General features: G+C 44.4%; 1 protein-coding gene across 1 annotated transcript in view; it reads left to right on the plus strand.

The window, feature by feature from the left end:
* Positions 1–19,908, plus strand: part of tgfb2 (transforming growth factor, beta 2) — a 32,896-nt gene that overhangs the window by 1,843 nt on the left and 11,145 nt on the right. The window lies entirely within an intron of this gene.

Below are 19,908 nucleotides of genomic sequence, written 5' to 3' on the forward strand. Positions count from 1 at the left end.
TCATTTGTGTGTGTGTGTGTGTGTGTGAGAGAGAGAGATTGTTCATTTGTGTGTGTGTGTGTGTGTGTGAGAGAGAGAGATTGTTCATTTGTGTGTGTGTGAGAGAGAGATTGTTCATTTGTGTGTGTGTGTGTGAGAGAGAGAGAGATTGTTAATTTGTGAGTGTGTGTGTGTGTGAGAGAGAGAGAGAGAGATTGTTCATTTGTGTGTGTGTGTGAGAGAGAGAGAGAGAGAGAGAGATTGTTCCTTTGTGTGTGTGTGTGTGCGTGAGGAGGTACATAAAATCAACATACGGCCCTTCTACCCATGGGAGAATAAGTTAGTGTGTGTGTGTGTGTGTAAGGAGGTCAACATACAGCCCTTCTACACTTCAGAGACTAAGTGTGTGTGTGTGTGTGTGTGTGTGTGTGAGAGAGAGAGAGAGAGAGAGAGAGAGAGAGATGGATAAAATCAGCATGCAGTCCTTCCCCTGAAAGTGTGTGTGTTTGTGTGTCTGTGTGTGTGTGTGTGTGCATGCGTGGGCGCAAAGGAGGTGCATAAAATCATCACCCAGCCCTTCAACTCCTCCGAGTGTGTGTGTGTGTGTGTGTTCATGTGTGTGTGTGTGTGTGTGTGCACATGCATAAGCCTCCCATAAGTGGCCCATAAACGTTAACCTGTGTGTAGAAGTGGAGAAGTCGTGCTAACGCGGAGTTCCCGAGCAGCGTTTTTTTTTTTTTGCGTGTGTCACGTGTGTTTTGTGATTGTTTTGGAAAATCCGTCCCATCATGCTCTGCTGGACGAGTGCAGAGGAAAACAGCCATAAAGCAAGAGAGAGAGAGAGAGAGAGAGAGAGAGAGAGAGAGAGAGAGAGAGCTGGAGCCCAAAACACAGCAGCCTGACGTGAACTCTGCTGCTGGAATCATAACCCGACAGTTTTCAGCACAACCTTCCATACTGTTAGGAAACATTACAGTTCATAAACGTTAGATTAGGGCAGGGATTAATCGATTAGTTGTTTGATCTGTAAAATGTCAGAAAATGGTGAAAAATGTCAATCAGTGTTTCCCAAAGCCCAAGATGACGTCCTCAAACGTCTTGTTTTGTCCACAACCCAAAGATATTCAGTTTACTGTCATAGAGGAGGAAAGAAACCAGAAAATATTCACATTTAAGAAGCTGGAATCAGAGAATTTTGACTTATTTTTCTGAAAAAATTACTCAAACCGATGAATCGATTATCAAAATAGTTGGCGATTAATTTAATAGTTGACAACTAATCGATTAATCGATTAATCTCTACGTTAGATACGCTCACCGAACGAGCTCCGCAAGCCGAAATGCCATCTGAACCTCGCCTCTAGAGGGCGCAAACGTGCCGATCGGAGTGGTGATTTTCAACGTTTTTGTCATATATTTTAGAATATAATTTCGCCAAATACCATTTTTATTGATAGATGGAGGGATAGATGCCTCCGCCGTGTTCTCTTCTATCAATAAAAATGCTATTTGGTGAAATTGTGCTCTGAAAAATATGACCAAATGTCAGTTGAAAATCACAGCAGCAGGATCTGTTGTAAGGCTGGGCGATATGGACCAAAAATCATATCTCGATATTTTTAGGCTGAACGGCGATACACGATGTATATCTCGGTATTTTCTACGAAGTGGGCTTAATGTTCAGTTGTAAGTAGGGCTGGGTGATATGGACAAAATCAAATATCACAATATTTTTGACCAAATACCTCAATATCGATATTGCGACAATATTGCAGGGATGACTACTGGTGCTTTCACAAAATATTTACACAATGAGATTTTTGATAAATAATCATCAGTAATGTGGATATAATGACTAAGTGGGTAAAGGCAAATAATAGAACAGCTAGAACAGTCTGGTAAGTTCAGAAAATGACATCACTTTACTGTAATGCAGCCTTTAAAACCAGGAAAAGACACTTATGGCATATCACGATATTACGATATCCAAAATCTAAGACGATATCTAGTCTCATATCACGATATCGATATAATATCAATATATTGCCCAGCTCTAACCTGTTGTTGAATCTGTTCACCGAAGTGTTAAATGTCATTTTTCAGGCAATTTTCGTGGCTTCATTCAAATGAATGGGAAGTAAAAATCCAAAAGCTACAAACTCGTCCAGCTGCATCTGATCTTGGTGATTAATTTATATTCTGGTTTTCATGGCGGTCAAGTGCCAAATAACCCCCATGTTAAAACTAAGTGGAATGTTGCTTTAAAGCTGTAGTAGATAAGAATGGGGTGATGTTTCAAATGGGCCACACCTACAAAGTGTGCTACAAGTGCGAAAGCCTGTTCAATATCCATGAGCAAAACAATAAATCAACATTTTCTATGGTTGCTTTTTTCTGTGTTCTAATACTTGATCTGAAATGTATATGGTGTTATTAATTACCCATAACCTTTTCATGTCTGTCAAACAACTGCACAATCATAATAATTGAATTATCTGGAACGTCACAAAATGCTAACAAGCTAGCAAAGTTCTATACAAGACAGGAGTCATGTTTTTCATCATGCTGTTGTTGGACAACCGTGAAAAGGTCACGACAAATGATTTACACCATACACATTTCACATTGATTATTAGAACACGGAAAAAGCAACCACAGAAAATCTTGTTTTATTGTTTTGCTCATAGAATAGCATAGTGCAGCATCACTAGCTAGCTACATAGAAAAGAAAGAATTGTATCCAATTCCGGCCACTATGTCACTCGTGTAATTTCCGGTGTTTACCAGCATTTTTATACGGAGTTCCCAACCGAAAGCTAAGTGACGTAAATTCATACACATTTCAGAAGCTAGGTATCAAATTTCATAAATATCTATACACATTTAAGCATATAAAACGCTAAGTTACGAACAAGAAGCGGGAAGCCTTAAATCCCACTTTGGGCGACAGTTACTTCATGTAGAGAATCGGTATCGGCTGATAAATGGAAAAATAAGAGTTTTGAGTACATAGCCTGCACTTCTTACAAGTATCTGTAACATTGTGAAGGTACAGGAAGGGTTAATAAAGGGTTAATATCGAGTATATGAATACACCGACACGGACGAAAGTAAGTGTCCGGAATTGGATACGAATTTTGAATCTCAAAAATAGGTGCTCTATCATCCATTTGCAGGGACTGGAAGAATATCAATTACAAGTGAAGGTAAAAGTGATATTAAACTTTAAAAAAAGACAGATGGAGGATTGTTAATTTATGAGAAACTTCAGCGAAAACAGTACAGAATGAAATATATTGGTATATGATTGTGATTTTTTGGTCATATGCTGTCCGGAATTGGATACCCTGATGTTAGCTAACCGTATACAAGCTAGCACTGCGTCACTTCTCAGCCCTTTTGTCTCCGATGAAAACCAATGCCGGTGTTCACCGTGTTTCTGAACGTTTAGCTTTGTTGTTCTTTCTTTTCTCACTTTTCTTTCTTTCTCTCTGTTTGTTGTCGCTGTGGCTTCCCTGCTCTGTGGCTGCTAGCCTCACCTTGATAGCCACAACCAGCTCACCGCTAGCCACGCCCGTACAACACACCCCAAAATGTCTTACCATCGTTGAAAAGCCAATTTCAGGCAAACAGGGGGATTTATGCGTGAACACACAAGCTAGTAATGTAGACTATATCCGATTTATTTACTGGTATTTTGATGTGAAGAAGGATTAGACTAGACAGAGCCTCGGTCTGGCAGTTGGGAGTCCAACAGCTGAACAAATTCAGCAGTCCACCCCGTCTTGAACTGGATCCCAGTTCACCTAAATTGACAAACCGGTGCCAGGAGACAAATACGGAGCTACTTCACTTACAGATCCAACAAAGACCGACACCCCACTTTGTTCAGATAAATCCCAGTGCTTGTTCTGGGATGTTTAGTATTGAATTTTCAGATGTTAGACTCTGTACTGAAGTCAGAATACTGATACCGTGACAACACCGGCCATGACAAGTTGTTATTGTACAGCTATGAGCAATCGGACTCAGACAATGAAACACTGATCCAAGGCTTTTCCCTGAACCCCCTTTAAGAATGGCTGCCTTGTGTGTGTGTGTGTGAGTAGGAAACGGTCATCATTTTGAGTGAATGTTTCTTTTTTTCAGCGAGTATTATACAATCTGCTGTACACACTCACACACACACACTCAGGGACGTAGTGGAGGGTAAACCCACTTAAACTCACTTTACCTAGCTTTTTATTTGCAGGAATAAGGTTTACCCCCTTTTTAGCCTGATATAAATCAATACACATCATGCTCAGCAGTATAAAAGTGGTGTAAATTATGTATATGGAGACCAGAAAAAAGCGGAAATGAATGCTGCTGATTTTTTGTTTATATTGGTGTGGTTTTTTTTTAGTTTTTTTTACCACTCTATCACTGTACATAATATACAATCAGTGATGTAGCGATGAATAAAGTTAGTCAGCGATCGTCATAAGCTAAACAGCCACAATTCTGAAGAAAAATCCATTATGTATTCATAGAACCAGTAATTGATTGCCTTTTTCCTCTAAAAGCCCCCATCTTCATGCAATGTAGATCAGTTTCCTACTACTTACTATGATGTGTACTGTAAATTCACCTCATTAAGATTTAATGCCAGCCATAAAAAGGTGGGCAAATTGGGTTTAGGTGGGTTTACCCTCCACCACATCTTACAGTATACAGTATGCCCAGCCAAGGACCGGGAAAAAATCACATCACAGATCATTTAAGTGTGCAGTAAGTGTGTCACACTGATGAAAAAAACAGCTATTTTCACAACGGTTTTGTGTTCGTCTTTCACCGATTTCAAGCTGTACACAGTGGGGGTGGGAGGATATAAGATTTTATCTTTTATCGCGATAAAAACACTCAAGATAATTTTATCTTGGTGAATTTCCATCATCGGGATAATCGTGAATATCCTCACATGAGCGTGAATATCCTCAAAACAAGTCATTCATTTACTGTGCATTTCCAACACATAACTAATTGAACCATGTGAATGCTTGGATATCAGGTTGATAGGTAGATTCTTTTTATTAATGGATTTTTTTCTCTCATTGTGATTACCTGCTGGGTGTTGGCGAGAGTCTGAATCTGTCCTTGTTTGTTTTTCACTACAAAGGGTGTTCACAAAAAAAAAAGATATGTGTCCTATGATGCAATAAAAATATTTGTTTCTTAACAAAATGTAAGGTAAAGTGATTTCAGTATGTTTCAGTGCCATTTTAAGAGTTTTGAGCATATTTTGACGATTATCGGGATAATATCGTGAATCGCAGTTATTTTGGGGCCGGGATAATCGTGACATGAAATTCTCATATGGTCCCATGCCTAGTGCGCAGTCTTCCTCAACCACAAACTCATTTCCCACTCATTTCGTGGGCTCAGTCTCTTGCTGAAGTGTCTTTGAGCCAGACGCTGAATCCCTAGCGGCTCCATAGCTGCTGTTCTGTAGCTGACCCTGACCTCTGACCCCCCCCCCCCTCACCCCCCTTTGTGGAAATGAGAAATTTCTCCTCCGGGAGATCAAAACGAACACGGCAGAAAAAGGCATGGCTGTATAAACACGATAATAATATTAAATGAAACTACAGAGCCATTAACCCCCCCCCCCCCCGATACGGCCTCCCCCCCCTCCCCTTCGGATCAGAAATGCGAGTACATGGTATGAAGCAAAAATAAATTAGCGAGACATTTTGTATGCCCCGAGGTGTATTTTGCATTAAATGTTATCCTTGGCGCGGCCTGCTGTATAAATACCCTAAATATGAATAGATCTGGCCCGGTGCCAGGCGCAGTCAGGAAAGCATTTACGGGGTATAAATAATACTGAGTCAACATCCAGAGAGAAAAAAAGGCCAGAATTTATTCCTATTCATCTTAACTTCTGACACCGGCCAGTTCCTTAGATGTGGAGACGGATGATGACAGGAGAGAGGGAGAGAGAGAGAGAGAGAGAGAGAGAGATGAACCAGCAGCTAACCCCTTCAGCTGATATGGGCTTATTTATTTATTTGTGTTTTTTTTTCCCTTCTCCTTCACTCGGACTTGTGGAGACTGTGTGTGTGTGTGTGTGTGTGTGTGATTCGGTGTGAAAGTGAATATCTTTCGCCTGCCAGCTCCCGCACACGCACACGCACACACACGCACGCACACACACACACACACACACACACACACACAAGGGTATCGACCTTATTTGGTTGGGCGCCAGGAAGTCCTCGGAGGCAGCAATGTGGGGCACAACGGCACTGGAAGCCGTACAAAAATGTTGGGTGGGGGGGTGGGAGGGAGAGGAGGGGTGTGTGTGTGTGTGTGTGTGTGTTGGGGGGGTGGGCCGGGGGTGGGGGGGGTATTGTGCGTAGCGGCTGCTATATGCCGCCGCCGCCACTGCTACTCTGTTCTGCTCTGCCACTTGCTCCATGGAAAATTCCAGCAGGAGAGCCACTGTTGCTGGGGCTGTGGAAGGGAGAACTCCCCCCCCCCCCCCCCCCCCCCCTCCACCCACACACACACACACACACACACACACACACACACAACCCCAACCCCATCCCTATCCCTCTCTCTCTCTTTCTCGATGCAAATTCAATTCAGTTCCCGTAATTGGCACGGCTGATTACACAGAATATCATAACAGAAAACCACAGTTAGTTGTTATAGTAATTATGCAAATCATTTCAAAAGCAGGTAAGGGCACATCAGACACCGTAGTAACCATTGTGTGTTAATGTGTGTGTGGGAGTGTGTGCATGTGCAGCTATATATGTGTGTGTGTGTTTGTGCGCATGTCTGCTTTTTGTCCTGGGGTTATGTGTAAAAGTGTATTCTTTGTGTGTGTGTGTGTGTGTGTGTTTCGGTCACTCATTGTCCCTCAGGTTGTGGCATTTCTCAGATGGTGTTTCCCTCTAGTAATGTTAGTTTGTTTTAGCTAGTTTCTCCATGCTGAAACTGTGTTGTGATCATCTTTATATGTTCTTTGTATGTACAGTGACTCAGATCCAACAGGCAACTGTCTGGGTGACACCTGCACTCCCAGAAAATCTTGGTAAGATCCTAATCCTTCGGCTGTGATCGCATAGGACGCTTTTCTTAAAGGAATAGTTCACCCAAAAATGAAAATTCTGTCATCATCTACTCCCCCTCATGCCAAATGAAACACAGGTGAAATTTGTTAGTCCATATAACACACAGGGAGGTTTGCCAGCACAACTTGGTAGCAGCCTTCTCCAAAACAACTGAAGTCAATGGGGACCTGTTCTTTAGAGTTCCAAAACAAAAACAGCCAAACAAACACACTGTGAATAGAAAGACCTACACACCAATCAGCTGTAGTTCAGATTTGCACTAAATGATGGTGTAAATATACTGTAGGTCTTTGTGGAACTCTGAAGAACTGGTCCCCACTGACTTCAGTTGTTTTGGAGAAGGCTGCTATGGAGTTGTGCTGCAGCCTCCCTGTGTGTTATATGGACAGACTTCACCTGTGTTTCAACTGGCGTGAGGGTGAGGAGATGATGACAGAATTTTCATTTTTTGGGTGAACTATTCCTTTAATTGGTTTGCTGGTGATAGGCGCGTCTCCTCCTCATTTTGGGTGTTTTGGCATTCTGGGAGCGCTCCTCTCCTAGTTGAAGAAGTCTCAATATTTGCGTCGTGAATCTAAGCAGAGACAAACGGTTGTTGTCAAAGTCGGTGTCGCCTAGCAACCGGAATGATGCATCCGTTGACCTCTCGCCCTCTGTCTTACGAGTGGCGCTCACAGTGGAGCTTTGTGTTTGAGCTTCCACGTGACCGCAGCCTTAGTTAGGTTATGACACTTGTGAGGACTTTCACTTTCTTTTGGAGTGCAGATATCACCCAGTCTATATAATATATCTGCCCTACAAAGGCTAATAGAAGTGTGCTTTGGAGGTCAAAGGTCATGACTAGGATTTAGATTTCATATCAACAAAAGTAATACACCCATAGATGCTATTAAACGATATACCTTCCACTTCTGTTGCAGCCAAGCATTTGTCAGGACATACCTTCCACTTCTGTTGCAGCCATACATTTGTCAGGACAGGAGATGAACTCATTTTTTGGTAGGGTGTACGATATGATATGATATATGTATGATATGTATGATTGCATGGCGTACGTCAGTGGTTCTCAACATGGGGTCCGGGGACCACCAGGGGGTCCTTGAGGGCATTCCAGGGGGTCCCCAGCAAATTGATGAATTGTTAAACTTCATTATTTTGTCATTTTAGGATGACTATTTTAATCATAGTTTCTCTGTTATCTCTCTACCTACAGTACAGATAAGTCATGGAATTCTGGACAAAATCATATCTGACAATAAGAAATATTCTCAGATTTGGGTCCGAGAGACAAAATGTCAATCAAATGGGGGTCTGTGGCACGAATGTGGACTAAATTAGGGGTCCATGATATGAAAAAGGTTGAGAACCACTGCCGTACGTCTCTCTGTCTCAGCTATAAAAGGCTCAGTCTCATGGTCTGGGCTGGCGGACACAATGTTTCCCTGTTTGCATGCCTAGTAGAAGAGCTGAGTGTACATAAATGCCTCTTTGGCGTGGCCTGTCTGCCCCTCCAGGTTATTGTATGTCTCTGGTGTGCTATAGAGTTCCCTGCTCTCTCCCCCCCCGCCCCCCCCGGAGCAGCCTGCGAACACACTGACCCCAGTGTGTGCTGGCTTCTGCTCTCATAGGTCTTCACTTCACTCCCCCCCCCCCCCCCCCCCCAAGCAGTACGTTTAAGCCGTGCGACGCTGGCTTTATATTCATATTTCGATCGCAAAAAAAAAGATGTAATCGTGATCCGGTTAACAGTATATCATGTTAACCTTTATTTGTCCAGGGAAAGTCGACTGAGCTCTGCTTCACATTCACAAAACCACAGTCTTCTACTAGTGGCTACTGAGAAGCTCCACTGGTGCAGTTTGGGGGTTCAGTGCCTGGCTCAAGGGAATCCCAACAGTTGAGGGAAGGCTGATAGATAGATAGATAGATAAATACCTTATTGATCCCGAAGGAAATTCTGGTGTACAGTAGCATCCAATGTGTACATTACGAGAAAGGAAGGTACAAATAAAAAATTCTGATAAGCATGATAAGAGACTAAAGAGAGAGGCTGAATGAGTGTTACTCATGAACTTTCCCCACCCACATTTTTCCCAGCTTTCCCTTCTTTCCCTCCCCCCCCCCCGTCTGGGGATTCACACCGGCAACCTTGCTTTCACAAGCCTGCTTCTCTAACCTCTAGCCCAGTGATTCTCAATCTTTTTTCATATCGAGGACCCCTAATTTAGTCCACATTAGAGCCGCGGACCCCCATTTGATGAGATTTCATCTCTCAGACCCAAATCTGAGAATATTTTTATTGTAAGATATGATTTTGTCCAGAATTCCGTGACTATCTGTATTGTAGGTAGAGAGATAACAGAGAAACTATGATCAAAACAGTCATTCTTCTACATTCTCTAATTGTGTTAACTTCTTGTAAATGAAGTAATGGTGAAGTTTAGCAATTCATCAGTTTGCTGGGGACCGCCTGGAATCCCCTCAAGGACCCCTGGTGGTCCCCGGACCCCATGTTGAGAACCACCGCTCTAGCCTACTACCACTGCATTCACAATTCAATCCTGTGTAACATGTTGAGCTGCATGTTTTCCTCAGAGCATCATTCACACTCACGTTGACTATTATCACACTCTGTGAGATTGAAGCCGCTCATGACCTTTGCGGGAGGGTTGAATCAGACGATGTGACTCAAAGTAGCAAAGAGCTGGTCCCGGTGTGCAGAGATCACCAGTGCAACACTCTGCTCTGAATGTTCTTCATAAAGCCTCACAGCGGATCCGGCCCTCGAAAAACAGACAAGCTTTTTTTCAGCATGGGCCGAGCAGACTCCCAACGGTTTCATTTAGTCACTGATAAAAACTTTGCTACCTTCACAGTGAATGTAAATCTTTGATGATACGCGGCATCTGATGTGTTGCTCGGGTGTTTGGTTTGGAACTGCGCTGGGGAACACACACACACACACACACACGATTTACAGCGCCAATCTACCATCAGTACATCTGACATTGACATGCAGAGCCCACCGCTGTAAATCTCCTGTCAAAACCCTAATAGGAGAATGTTTGGCGAGCATTTCAAACAGCATTAGAAGAGAGGTCATTTGTTATAGGGAGTGAACATGGCGAGCCGAAGATTTACTGCTTATTTACAAAGTAAATGCGGACCACATGTTGCATTCTGCTTTTATTTAGTGATCCAAATTCAAAGGCACTAATTAGCTCGCCATCAGGTAACAATTCTCTACGTTACACTTTGAACTTTTTTATTTATTTATTTATTTTTTTTGAAACATCAAGCATTTGTGTTGGCAAAATCCCATTTACAAACATTGTGTGAGTGGTTTCTAACAAATTCGGAGTGTTTTCAGCGCAATCGGCTAAAAAAAACTAAAAAAACGAAAGAAAACGCTGGATCCGTTTTGCACGGACGGGTTCACGAGTAGGATGGCCGGTGGATCTCGTAAGCCGCGGCAGCCTTTAAAAGTTGTTGTCCGTTCAGGCGTCTATCTGCTTTTTTCCCCCCCCCGAAGGTGAGCTATGGCGCTACGGAGAGACATTCCTGCGGCGAGTAAATGCCGAGGAGGGAGTAATAAGAAAGAAGCTCTTGTTTTGGCACGAGTTCCAGAGGGAAAGAACGGCCTCTAATCAGGCCTTTAAAAGTGTCTGCAGGAAGGATGTGTCACTTTTTTTTTTTTAATAGGAAGCAGAAAGCGTCAGGCTGCGAGGAGTAGCTCGCTTTATATGGAAATTTAATGGCGTGTGTCTGCGAGTGTGTGTGTGTGTGTGTGTGTATTGGTGTAAAACCGTTTCGGAATGGCGTGGGATTCATGTTTTTCAGTGAGCGCGTGCGTACGGGCACTTTTTGTGTCGTGAGCGCTTGCGTTTGCGTGTTCTGATGCGGGCGGCTCGTTGAAAAAGGCCCCCCCGATGTGTGTGTGTGTGTCGCTCAGCCCCCCCCCCCCCGTGTGATGGATAGTGTTTAGTTTTAGTCTTAGTGAAACCTCTGGCCTATCTCCCCTGCACTTCTGTAAATAAACCGGGTCGTGTGGCGGCGGTTGGTTTGCGAAGGGAGGCTTGTAAAAACAGCCAAACAACATGAACACACACACACACACACACACACACACGGCTCCGGAGCTCGGTCCAAATCATAAGATGCGGGAAAACTTTCTTTAAGCTGGTCGCAATACGTTAACAAGCTGCATGCCAGCCTGCTGCCACTGGCAGAGGACAGTTTTCATTCTTGAACTTTAATTTGTCTCCAAAACTGTCATCACATGTTATATTACCACTGTCCACATTTAGTGGACACTTTAATGCAAAGCACCTATGAATGATTTTTTTAACATCGGTGGTCCCAGTGGGAATGGAACCCCGAACCCTGCCAGTGTTAGTGCCTTGCTCTACTCACTGAGCTGCAACTAAAGGAATTGAACCCCTAACTCTGGCAGTGTTAGTGCCTTGCTCTAGGGAATGGAACCCCTAACCCTGGCAGTGTTAGTGCCTTGCTCTAGGGAATGGAACCCCTAACACTGGCAGTATTAGTTCCTTGCTCTACTCACTGAGCTGCAACTAAAGGAATTGAACCCCTAACCCTGGCAGTGTTAGTGCCTTGCTCTAGGGAAAGGAACCCCTAACCCTGCCGATGTTAGTGCCTTGCTCTAGGGAATAGAACCCCTAACCCTGGCAGTATTAGTGCCTTGCTCTAGGGAATAGAACCCCTAACCCTGCCGGTGTTAGTGCCTTGCTCTAGGGAAAGGAACCCCTAACCCTGCCAGTGTTAGTGCCTTGCTCTAGGGAATGGAACCCCTAACCCTGGCAGTATTAGTGCCTTGCTCTAGGGAATAGAACCCCTAACTCTAGCCTTGCTGCCTCACTTTCTCTAGGGAATGGAACTCCTAACCCTGGCAGTGTTAGCACCTCCCTCTAGCCTTTGAGCAACATGGAGAATTGAACCCCTATCCCTAGCAGAGTTAATGCCTCTCTCTAGTGAATAGAACCCCTAACCCTGTCAGTGTTAGTGCGTTCCTCTGGCCTTTTAGCAACATGGGGAATTGAAGCCCTAACCCCAGCAGTGTTAGTGCCTCTCTCTAGTGAATAGAACCCCTAACCCCGGCAGTGTTAGTGCCTCTCTCTAGTGAATAGAACCCCTAACCCCGGCAGTGTTAGTGCCTCTCTCTAGTGAATAGAACCCCTAACCCCGGCAGTGTTAGTGTCTCTCTCTAGTGAATAGAACCCCTAACCCCGGCAGTGTTAGTGCCTTGTTCTACCCAATGAGCTACACAGGACCACATAAATACTCGCACAAACAGACCCCCATTTGTGTATTGCATATATTTATACTCATCTACCCATACAAATACTCACCCACACACACCTACAGTATGCACATCTATACATAGGAGAAGAAAAAGTACCACAATATCCTACTAAGGCATAAGTGCTGTTACTTTGCTGAAAATTGACTTAAGTAGAGGTAAAAGTACTAGTGTAAAAATCTACTTAAGTAAAAGTGAAAAGTAGCTCTTTTAAAATGTACTCAGAATTCCCATGCAGTTCTAAAAGGCAGAGAGGACAGAGTTCAAACAAAAAAAAAAGAAAAAAAACTTGTAAAATTACACAATAAAGCAAAGCCAGATTACTCCTCTCTCCTCAGCTGACTAACCGTTGACTGTGAACGGCTCCACAGTTGGCCACTTTACAGCTGGCCAGTTTCTGATGCAATGCTTATGGAGAACCCACAAAACACTTCAGTCAAAACATACTTAAGTAAAAGTGAAATGACTGACTTGAACAAAAAAGTATAATTACGCGAAAGGCTTCTCAAGCACAGTGAGGAGAGTAATTGTGATTAGTTACTTCGACCCTCGTCTATACAGTAACTTCTATTATGGCCAAGAACCTTGTGCTCCCCCATTCTTACCCTTGTGTTTTGATTCAGCTTATGCCGTTGTCACCCTGATCAATGTTGCATTTCTCAGCGTAGTCATGCGGGTGTTACAGTCACCAGTGTTGTTACTGCGTTGCTGTAAACAGACTGGATGGCAACTGACCATTAGTTCTTTATTTCTCTGAAGTGCTGCGAAGGTAGCTAGCCCCGGGAACTGTTGTTGTTTTTCGCTGCAGATCCTTAACCAGGATCTTCCAGCTTCCCCTTCCTCCTGTGATGGAGTGATCAGAGAAGAGAGAGAAGAGCAGCTGGAGGGGAGAGCCGCTCGGTGCTGGAAAACGTCAAGACCTTCGGGGGGAAATTTTTTTGGCCTTGAGTGACGGACCTCAACCGCAGGGTTGTTGTTGAGAGCCCCGGGGTTTTTTTTCTGTGCACTTACGCAAGACCTGGACGCCGCTGCCATTCGAACTGCGCAGCCACCGCGGGGGCCAAGCGGCCATTGCGTAACAGAGGGGGAGAGAGAGAGAGAGAGAGAGAGAGAGAGAGAGAGAGTGAAAAAGAATAACAACTTCTCCTCCTCCTCCAGCACTTTCTGTATTGTTTACAGCGACGGCACAAGTCCTGTGTAAGATGATAGTCTTAACAGGAGTGTAAAAAAAAAAAAACGGGAGGGGAGCGAGATGTTCGGTCGAGGTGAGCGGCGGGTGGGGGGGGGGCAGGGGGGGCAGGTTGGTCGGTTGGTTCGAGCCCCGGTGTTACGCAACAGCATGGTCAAGTAGAGCCTGGGTGTAATTGTGGTCACGACGGTGTGTGTCACTCAGCGAGTAATGAGGCAAGGTTTGTCTGCCACTCTGCTTGTGCACACACCGTGCACGTGGTTGAGTCACTGTGTGTGTGTGTGTGTGTGTCTCTCTCTCTCTCTCTCTCTCTCTCTCTCTCTCTCTCTCTCTCTCCCTCTCTCTCTCGCGCTGTCTAATTGCCTTGTTGCCATACAGCAACAGTGGAAATGAGCCATCCCAAGCAAGCGTTTGACAGGCTTCAGTGTGCAGGAAGGGTGGCCAAGTTCAACGTCAACCCCAAACGAGCAACACAATTTTCACAGTATGCCACTATGGCACAGTGCGAATTCCTATTAAAACAGCTTCGGAAACTATTTTCAGCTGATACCCGAGAGATATTTAGCTCCTGATTGGACAAAACGAAGGCAGGCAGGCAGCTACGGGCCTCATCTCAGCTTTCATTCCGGTGCTATATTTACATGGGACTTTTAACATCGGTGCAGGCTATTCAATGTCAAAATGTTTTCTTTTCCGGGGCTACTATTGTTCAGCCAAAAGAGGAACGGGGGAATGTTCTGTTAGCCGGTCCATTCATGACAATAAGGAGACTCGGTCGCAGGGCAGCAAAGGTTCATGGAAGCAGCTTGACCCGAATGAGAACTTCACCAGAGTTTGGACAATCAGTCAGTCGGCCACGCTGCCAACTCTCTTCCAAGGAAATTATCTACTGGCTGCTCCAGAACTCCCTAGAAATCATATTCAGACAGCTTTGGAAACTGGTTTTGAACTGATGCCATGAAGATATTTAGGTCCCGATTTTACTGATGATGATGTCGGGAGAAGCTATGGACGACTATGGAAGTCTCAACTTTAATGTCAATTTCAACACTGGTGCAGGCCATTGTATCAACATCTATTCCAGGGATTCTCAACCTTTTTCATATCAAGGACCCCTAATTTAGTCCACATTAGATCCATGGACCCCCATTTGATTAGATTTTGTCTCTAAGGACCCAAATTGTTCGATATGATTTTGTCCAGAATTCCATCACTATCTGTATTGTAGGTAGAGAGATAACAGAAACTATGATCAAAACAGTCATCTTCTACATTCTCTAACTGTGTTAACTTCTTGTAAACCAAATAATACTGAAGTTTTAACTCTTCATCAATTGGCTGGGGACCCCCCCTGGAACCCCCTCAAGGACCCCCTGGTGGTCCCCGGACCCCACGTCGAGAACCACCGATCTATTCAACGTCAAATTTCTTCCCGCCTCCCATCCCCGGAGCGTGCACGTGTGTCCGCGGCCGTTTGCGTATCGTATTTTTTTTGCTTATTTATGTGCTAGGAAACACGTGCTCTGTGTGTATACGTGTGTTTATCTGTTGCTGGGAATAGGGGGGGGGGGGGGGGGGGGCCTTCGGAGACTGACACGGGGCCCGCGGTGGACCGGGGGGGGGGGGGGGGGGCTTCAAAAGCGCCCGGGTATTTTTAGTTCCCAGGGATTATGTGCGGAGTGGTTTTCAATTTGCTATTGGCAGGTGAGCGGCTGGGCGGAGGACGTCTGCAGGGAACCAGACAGGCGGGGAGCTCTCTTCCGTCTCACATCCCCCCCCCCCCCCCCTCCCTTGCTCTGGATCCTTTCTCTTTTCTCTCTCTCTCTCGTCTTATTCTCTGAACTTTTTCCCTTTATTCTCTCGCTCCCCTCCCTCCCCTACCCCCGTCTCTCTCTCTCTCTCTCTCTCTCTCGCCCGTTTCCTCATTTCCTCCCCGTCTGCCGCCGCCGTCTGCTCCTATCTTTTTTTTTTTTTTTCTCGCTCTCTATCGTTCTCTCGTTCCTCTGCTTTTCGCTTGTCCCCCCCCCCCCCACCCCCACCCCGCCCTCTCTCCATAAATCACCTCGATTGTTTTGTGATCTGATTTTGTCTTTTTTTTTTTTTTTTTTCCCGGCTTATGCCACTTTTTTTTCCCCCTTCTCATCTTCTCCCCCGACGCCTCCCCCCCGCTTTCTTCACCTCCGCAGCTCCTCACCTCTTTTCCCGGTCCTTCTCCTCTCCCCCCCCCCCCGCCCCATGACAGAGAACAGACCGTCCCTCCGCGGACAAAGCTCCGGGAGAATCCCAGAGCATGTCTTACAGAAGTGAGAAAATACTCAAAAGTAGGTCAAATAGTTTTCCCTCAAGTCAGTCCCAAGCGTTTCAGCCCTGCAGACCAATATTTGGATCCCCGCTTCCATCCTCGAAAAATGGCAAATGTGATTCCGAGGTAGTAAACAGTTGCATCCGGTAAATTTTTTTTGCGAAGTAATAAATCGGACTTTTGGGGAATTTTTGCGCAAACCAGAATAGCCACTGCGCCGTTCCCGCACTGAGAAAAAAGAGAATATCTCCTCGTAAAACATATACCGCTTAACGTTATGTGTTATTGAAGCCACATGTTATGCCATAAAGGTCTCCACGGTAACTGAAATGTTTTAATATTACACAAAACACCTAATGATATCACCTTGTGTGTGTGTGAGAGAGAGAGAGAGAGAGAGATGATTATGATGATGATGATGATGATGATGGTGGTGCCAGGGCCACTACCACTTCTAAGAGACACGTGTGTACATGTGGATTGGCTCATGCCAGGACATCTGCAAAAACAGTCACAGCTGAATTCATAACAGCTTGGGATCACGGCGTAATTAGTTCGCAGCGAATGTTTTTCATTTTAACGGAGCGTATTCCCGTCTATAAGCGTCCGACTCACGGTTAGAGCCGAATAATAATAATATGGCCGTCACCTGTTCGGGGCCTTTGGAAAATAAAACTGGAAATGGCTTTCATCTCCTACAATTAGCGAAGAAAAAAAAAAAAAAGGAGCTGAAGTCAAGTGTTGCTGCCTAAATCCGCACAAACCTCCTCCAAACGAAACAGTTTTAGCTGAAATTGTTTCTTCCTGTCTCGGGGGTCAGATGTTTGCCCTCCGCCCGCAGGTGTCTCGCTCGGCCTCGGCCCAAGACCGGAACGACCCGCTTTCATGTTTTTCGCGGCCTTCGGACTCCCCGGCGGTGTGTGAAGTAGCCCCCCCTTCCGTGAAGCAGCTGAATCATTACAGCTTTTTCCTCAGAAAGTCCGGCTACGCTGCCGCTCAGGAGAGGACAGGCCAGGGGCCGAGGAGTTTGGTCAGCTGCAACCTGCAGTTTAAAGGGATAGTTCACGCCAAAAATGAAAATGCTGTCATCATCTACTCCCCCTCATGCCAAATGAAACACAGGTGAAATTTGTTAGTCCATATAACACACAGGGAGGCTGCCAGCACAACTTGGTAGCAGCCTTCTCCAAAACAACTGAAGTCAATGGGGACCTGTTCTTTAGAGCTCCAAAACAAAAACAGCCAAACAATCACACTGTGAATAGAAAGACCTATACACCATTATTTGTTGCGAATCAATCAGCTGTAGTTATGATTTGCACTAAATGATGGTGTAAATATACTGTAGGTCTTTTTGGAACTCTGAAGAACTGGTCCCCACTGACTTCAGTTGTTTTGGAGAAGGCTGCTATGGAGTTGTGCTGGCAACCTCCCTGTGTGTTATATGGACAAACTTCACCTGTGTTTCAACTGGCATGAGGGTGAGTAGATGATGACAGAATTTTCCTTTTTGGGTGAACTATTCCTTTAAGGCCTCCTGGACTCAGGAGGTGTATTTGTGGTCGGCAGAGGTCACATGGCTGCTGGGAGGGGTTGTGTCGGCACATGTCCTCTGTTCCACTGTTTAGATAGTAGCAGCTATCATGAGGTCGTGACCCCGGCTCCTCAAACCTGTTGGATTAGACGATTAGTTAGTTACACCCTCAAGATGTAAAGAACATGTCCAGAACCAGAGGTGGAAAGTAACTAAGTATATTTACTCATGTACAATTTTGAGATACTGACACTTGAGTGTTTCCATCCTGTGAGACTTTCTACTTTTCTTCCACTACATTTCAGAGGGAAATCTTGCAGTTTTTCCTAGTTACTTTGCAGAATAAGGTTTTACACGTAAAACATACGATAAGCTCATAAAATATGTTGCATTGTTAGAGTTTAAACTCCCTAAGAATATATGGAGCAGTTAGACCTACAACACTAAAATACTTCTTACAAGTTCATGCATCAATGATTTAACACTCTGAAAGCGACCGTTCTTTGAAATGACTACTACTACTTTTGATACTTAAGTACTTAAATACTAATATACTTTTACTTGAGTAAACTTTTGAATGCAGGACTTTTAGTTTTAATGGAGTATTTTTCCATTATGGTATTGCTGCTTTTACTTAAGCAAAGGGTTTGAGAACTTTTTTTTAGGATATGTTAAAGAAAGGGACTCGGCCATTTCGAACCAAGGGTGTTGTATTTACATGGCAGAGCCCCACTCTGTGAAGAACATGCTGCAGGCACTGCAATACATCTGTTCTTGCAACATGCCACAATCAAAAATCCATGTTCCTTCATTGCTGAAACTGTTTGGAGTTTCAGTTCAGCCTGATCCCTGTCTTTGCCTGTTAAATGACTCATCACTGTCACACTGAAGCAACCAAGTTCGCTCTTCGCCGGATTCACAGCAGTTAAGAAAACCGTTCTTGAGCTTCAGTTTAATCTTCCTTTATATCAATACTGTAAGAGTATGATCCCAATTAGAGAATATATGATAACTCTTACAAAAAAGTCACATGTGAAAACCCACATGTGAATTCAAAGCACATGTGGTTTCTGGACACATTCTCACGTTGTATTCTGATGTCACATAACAGTTTTTACTTAAGATGTAAAAGAAAAAAAATCAATTTCTAGATGAAGACTATTTTTCCACACATGGACTTTTTTTTTCACATTTTCACCTCATGTGAAAACTTCATTTCACATGCAAAGAGACAATTCACAGGTGAAAATGTCAAGGGGAAATTTAACATACATGAAAACCAACATGTGTCCAAAATGTGGGTGACTTTTTGGCAAGGGAATGACTATTCCAATCCTGGGGTTCACTCTCCCCACTGTTATCTTCCCATGTACAGTGTAGGTAGTTCTCCGATTCAATACTAAATCAACATCAAAAATCTTCCCATATGGGTCCCTGGGACTAAATCTGATCAAATTTGGCTCTGTGGCCTAATGTGTATCTTTCTGGAGGTCTTTAACATTAAAAATGTTGGCGAACCCCTGCTACAAGGGACCATCCTCTTGTTGGAGTATATCACAATCTGTCCAAATATGCTTTATGTTCATCGGCAGGTTAATGCATTGTAAATACGGGCGAGTTTCTTTGTTCGTCGCTATGTTTTCGAATGGAAATGTTAATCCGAGAGAAGAGTAATGACAGTTTAGCCAGAGGTCCAGGCACTCGAAGCGGTACTAACTCTGTCATTGGAGAGCGGAAGAGGTTCATGGAGCCAACAGTTTCTGCTGACAAAGCCACTACTCATAGGCTCTGCAGGCCAGGGAGGAGAGAGCAGCCAAGCCCAGCACTCTCAGCCCTCTCCCCTCAGGAAGGAAGCCTGCGTTTGATGGATCCTGAGACAGGTTTCCTCCTCCGCCTGTGAACTTTCGAGGTCCTCCAGTCAGGAAGACGTTCTGGGTTTTTATTATTTGAAATGGAGTTGGCCACTGACAGATGTGCCCCGCTTCGCTCCCGGCTCGCTTATTTAAACTGTACTTGGGTTTTTGCAAACATCCTCCTGTGTCAAGGGAAAAGTCAAGGACCCCCCCCCCCCCAATTACGTGGAGCACATCAGACCTTGAAAGATTTTGTCCCAAGGAATCCCATCTGAGAAAATTGTTGTATAGATAACTGTCTATATTGTAGGTAGGGAGGTAACAGTAGAAAAGGTGAAACCGATAATCAAAACAGTCTTCCTTCCATTCGCTCTCTTTGTGTAGTCTTCTAGGAAGGGAAATAATAGTGAAATTAAACCATTCCTCATTTTGCTGGTGGCCCCCGCCTGGCCCCCTTGACCCTTCCTGGGAACTACTATCTGAGATTGTCACACTTTGCCTGCAGGTAAAGGAATACACCAAACTTTTGGTAGATTGTCCCTTTGGGCAACTTAGCTGTTAAGTGATGAGAACATAGACACCAAAGTCATCCATACTGTATGCCTCT

The sequence above is a fragment of the Centroberyx affinis genome, unplaced genomic scaffold (genome assembly GCF_046629955.1).
Source record: "Centroberyx affinis isolate AG114_WGS23_722 - 3 ecotype Tasmania unplaced genomic scaffold, CSIRO-AGI_Caff_v1 ptg005006l_1, whole genome shotgun sequence".
Classification (NCBI taxonomy): Eukaryota; Metazoa; Chordata; class Actinopteri; order Beryciformes; family Berycidae; genus Centroberyx; species Centroberyx affinis.